Source organism: Penaeus chinensis, chromosome 38 (genome assembly GCF_019202785.1).
Source record: "Penaeus chinensis breed Huanghai No. 1 chromosome 38, ASM1920278v2, whole genome shotgun sequence".
NCBI classification, from domain to species: Eukaryota; Metazoa; Arthropoda; class Malacostraca; order Decapoda; family Penaeidae; genus Penaeus; species Penaeus chinensis.
In genome coordinates this window covers 23,421,627-23,426,626 of record NC_061856.1, presented here as the reverse complement: position 1 = coordinate 23,426,626, position 5,000 = coordinate 23,421,627, and the positions used below count along the sequence as shown (strand labels likewise).

The 5,000-nt window shown below is 44.5% G+C and overlaps 1 protein-coding gene across 1 annotated transcript in view; it reads left to right on the top strand.

The window, feature by feature from the left end:
* The window catches only part of LOC125046159, a 32,165-nt gene that overhangs the window by 895 nt on the left and 26,270 nt on the right, over positions 1-5,000 (top strand). The window lies entirely within an intron of this gene.

Here is a 5,000-nt window from a genome sequence, read left to right as displayed (position 1 = left end):
ACCCGACGTGTCGTAAGGACTCTCCTGCGGTTCAGACTCCTTGACTCTGGACTCTGCGCGAGATATGGCAAGTTCTTGTTTGCGAGCCAGATGACAGGAATCAATTAAGAACCCGGTTTTCTTAAGAGGAGCTGCCTATCGGTCGAAATGCTCCGTGTGTCTCCGAAGTACTTACACTAAAAGTAGGAGAGCTGGTCGCCTCATTATCCCAGGTGTTAACTGTCTAGGGATGGCCTGTTTTCGACGTAGTAAGGCTACCTTTGCAACGCTATTCCCACGCTGTTCTACAAAATTGTTGAAAAGGGGCAAGCAAATCAGTGAGAATGTGGCAACTTGGGGGTAGACTCTGCCACGAACCTTGAGAAAACTTGTCACCAGACAGTGTTAAATTAACGTGTTCGGGGATGCTACGTCTACTGCGCTCATCACGTGCAAAGGCCCTGGACCGTCCGCGCTCTCGCCTCTCTTTCATTCCTCGTATTCTATGCGGTTTGGGCTCCGGTCCTGCTGATTGGTAAGAGTGTGATGGGTATCAGTGAAAGAGAGAGAGGGAGCTGTGTGGGCATATTTCGAAAGGACGGTGACTCTCTCTCTCTCTCTCTCTCTCTCTCTCTCTCTCTCTCTCTCTCTCTCTCTCTCTCTCTCTCTCTCTCTCTCTCTCTCTCTCTCTCTCTCTCTCTCTCTCTCCCTTTCTCTCTCCCTTTCTCTCTCCCTCTCTCTCTGTCCTTCCCTCTCTCTCTCTCCCTCTCTCTCTCTCCCTCTCTCTCTCTCTCTCTCTCTCTCTCTCTCTCTCTCTCTCTCTCTCTCTCTCTCTCTCTCTCTCTCTTTCTCTCTCCCTCTCTCTCTCCCTCTCTCTCTGTCCTTCCCTCCCTCCCTCTCTCCCTTCCTCCTGCACATACAGCATTTAGCACCACTAAAACGACGCTTTTCCTTCGCACCGAACATGTACAATACGCCGACCTCCCCGGCGTACTTGCAAAGAGTGCTAACGCAGCCCCAAGCCCTGCTCGACTATCCTTAACCACAACACAAGCGAGAGGACGTTTGCTCAGCAGATCGGTTAGGCTACAGATCACACTGGCCATGGCAAAGGTCATGCTGGTGGGACTGTGTCATGACCTATGACATTAAAAAAGGAAAGTTTTAAGTTTCTTATCTTATAGACATAAATATTCGAAAAAGAAAAAAAAAATATCTGAAAAGGTAAAATTTGATGAGTTAGTCGAAAAGATTGTGATAAGTGGTAGTAACTTTGAACTGAAATGCCGTATGCTGTTCTTAATAATATGGAATGAGTAACTGCATATATACACTATGTGACGCTTGGGATAGTGATAATAAAACTAATAACACCACGATAACATTTCGCCCGAGCAATGTAGAAAGTGATAGTCGAAGACCTTCACCCATTAGAATTTACTCAAAGAAATAATTAATGAAAGATGACCATCAGCCGTTTAGAATATGGGTCGATCGCAATGAGTGCTTACATCTCGGCAAAACAGCACGCAGGACTGTCTGCGTGGTATGTAACGTACCTCCTGACTTGTTCGTTACGAAATCGTGTTGTGGTTACCAGTTTGTGAAATTCAATATGTTCATTGCTTTGACACGTCTGGTAGATGTTTAGCATTGTTATCGAATACGCTGGCTCGTTCGTTAATCAGAAAGGGGGAAGGACTAATTGCAGGCCAGCGTGGGCGTCACGTTAGTCCAGGAGAGCGCTCGGCAGCGACGAGTTCGACGGGGGGCTCTGCGGAGCGTGAGGAGTCCGCAGTGTTTTCGGGGCAGCATTAAGTAAAGAATTTATCAAGAAGTGTAAGCTCAAGCTGGTAGATAGTCCACCTTATTACTCCCCTTATCTTATCACTTTTTATCGTCTTAATTTTTGTGTTACCAGCCGCCGAAACTAATATACGTAGTGGGGAATTTACCGCTATGTTTCAGCGTTTTTAGCTTTTGCTGTTGTTGTTGTTATTATTGTTGTTGTTGTTATTGTTGTGTGTGCGCGCGCGCGCGTGTGTATGTGTGTGTCTGAGAGAGAGAGAGAGAGAGAGAGAGAGAGAGAGAGAGAGAGAGAGAGAGAGAGAGAGAGAAAGAGAGAGAGAGAGAGAGAGAGAGAGAGAGAGAGAGAGAGAGAGAGAGAGAGAGAGAGAGAGAGAAAGAGAGAGAGAAATCGCATAGACTAATTAAACACACACACACACACACGCACACACACGCACACACACACACACACACACACACACACACACACACACACACACACACACACACACACACACACACACACACACACACACACACTGACTCTAACACTAACACGGAGAACAACACACGCACACAAAGGAGATCGTTCGCCCCGTCATCATCAGCCAACGAAGGTTCTTAGCAACAAAGACTCAACTTGGTTCATTCCTCGTGTTTACAGAATGTGTCCTTCCAAGCTCTCATTTTTCTACGGCGTTAAAGCATCAGCAATAAAAACGAGGGAAAAGAAGGCACGGTGTTAAAAGCTAGATTCTATGTTGGCAAATTTCGTTGTTAAGTTTACCTTGTGTTTGTTATTGCAGTTATGTTCCCCAGTATTTATGTTGCTGAATGTCTTATATGCAATCGGAGAGAGACAGAGCAGAGAGGTAAGAGAGGAGAAATAGAAAAACGAGGGTGATGAGAGATAGAGAGGGAGAGAGAGAGAGGGACTGAGAGAGGGAGAGAGAGAGAGAGATAGAGAGAGAGAGAGAGAGAGAGAGAAAGAGAGAGAGAGAGAGAGAGAGAGAGAGAGAGAGAGAGAGAGAGAGAGAGAGAGAGAGAGAGAGAGAGAGAGAGAGAGAGGAAGAGATAAAAACATCCAACTGACTGATAGACACAGATAGACGAGGACTGGGATAACCAAAGCCTATAGGGTTACGAAGAATTTGTCTTCCCGACCAATGCTGTATAAAGAAGCTGTATAGTATGGATGGCCATCTAATTCAAAGTGCAGCAAACAAAGGAAGATTGATCGCTCTAAGAGAAGTCCTCCCTACCTGCTCCCTTCTCCCTGCCGTCAAGTCTGGTTCCCCGGACAGAGCGACGCCGAAATGTAAATGGAAATGAAAGATCTCAGCAAGTGCAAATGAACTGAGCAAATACCTTGGATCGCGTGTAAGAGGAGAGGAGGAGAAAAAAGAACCTACAAACACTAAGTGGATGGTTCAGTCAATTTGTTTTCAGTTTGCATTATATGCCTGATGCAAAAGTTTGCAAACTAATTTCGCGAGTTTACGTATGTACTTGGTTCACGTCTGGCTATGAAATAGTCGCGTAATGCGGCAAAAAACGACTACGGTCTATTTGCAACCATGAAAATTCACATACATTTCCGTTGTCTTACTCTATTCTTATTTATCAAGTGGAAACTGAAAGCACATAATCTAAATGCAAAACAATGGTTCCCCTTCGTCATTAGAATGTTAACAGCAGTTTAACAGGAAAAATGTTTTCTCAAAATATTGATTATTCCAAATGTAAAGGTCCTGCTTTTTTATCAGATGTGAGGAACAAGAGACAGGTGCAGTATGGGCGTTACTGTATGCCATTAACTGTTACTTCACTGTTTGTTTAGTTAACGGGTGGGAGGAGCAACAAGCAATTACATTTTCTCTATTAGGCCGACGAAGAAGGTCACACGAGGTCACACAAGGCCACGTAAGGTAATTGTGAAGGAATCTCAACCGACGGGAACATAAGCTCAGCTGCGATAAGCCCTGTTTAGATATGGCTATGATTTACTTTATGCACTTAAGTAAGACGTTTCCTGTAACAGGCGGGTGTATGTGAGCATGTGTACCTTCTTTTCCCCCTTTCTCTTGTATAACGTTCTGTCTAAATATATTTGATCTCTGCATCTCAACATTTATGTCCTGAGATTTTTTTCTTTCTTACTATTCTAAATCTAGCTTAGTTCGCCCATTTCTCTATCCCCTTTACGTTCTCCATTCCTCCTCCTCCCTCGTCTGAAGGCGGAGGACGTTGCTATGTGCTTAGGTATGTGAGTAAGCAGCCGACCTCTCTGACGCTGCAACATCGTTTTGATCAACGTCCTCTGTGGCGGCCGAGTGTTGGCCAAGCAAAATACTGCTGATTTACCTTCATGTTGACGCCTTGATGTCCCTTGAGCAAAGCAGAAGTTATGAATTTTCGTCGCTTTTTTTTCTCTCTTTCTCTCTTTTTACTATTCTTTATTATTTGAATTTCGTATTTTTTACACGTTTTACAGGATTTAAGTGTTGTACCTTTAGGGTAATTTTTCATATAATGTATATATTTGCTCGATAGACATAACTCGCAAACATGGAGAAAGGCAACAGTCTCCGGCCTTTAGAGACAATATGTGCATCCCACACAAGGTATCATATAGTTCTATGAAGTCATAATTAAAGCCAACGTTTGCACAAGCACAGAGGCTAATTCATTGCCCCTTGACAAACCACGGCTACACACTCATTGCTGCAAAGCAAAACACCAGCCTGATAATTTGCCAGAAGAACAAAAATGGTCAGGTCACTTCGGGTGGAGGCTTGGGTCGCAGGTTGTATGAGGTCGCATGTGTTTTGTCTGTTGCGAGGGTCAGCAGGAGAGGCGGGGGAGGCTGGCGTGGAGTTGGAGGGGTAGAAGCAGGTCTGAGAATAGCACGAGGAGCGAAGGTAAGGGTTTGCGTACATTCGCGAACAGAATGTGACTGCTTTTTAATCTGCCAAGAAAATTGTGTTTCAGTACCCGCATTTTTGTGTTACTTGGCACTATGCATCATATGATTTACACTAACTGATCTGCTAGTTACTCTTACTCTACGAAACACAGAATACACGAGCTTCTTCCGTTCTTAAACCTCATTACTATGACTTCACAGAGAGAAAAAGCGAGAGAAACCCGCCATGAATAAATCATCCTAGAGCAAGGAAAGCCCGTGATTAATGGCTCTTCGGAGTGATTAGGAAACTGTGGGAACTGCGAGC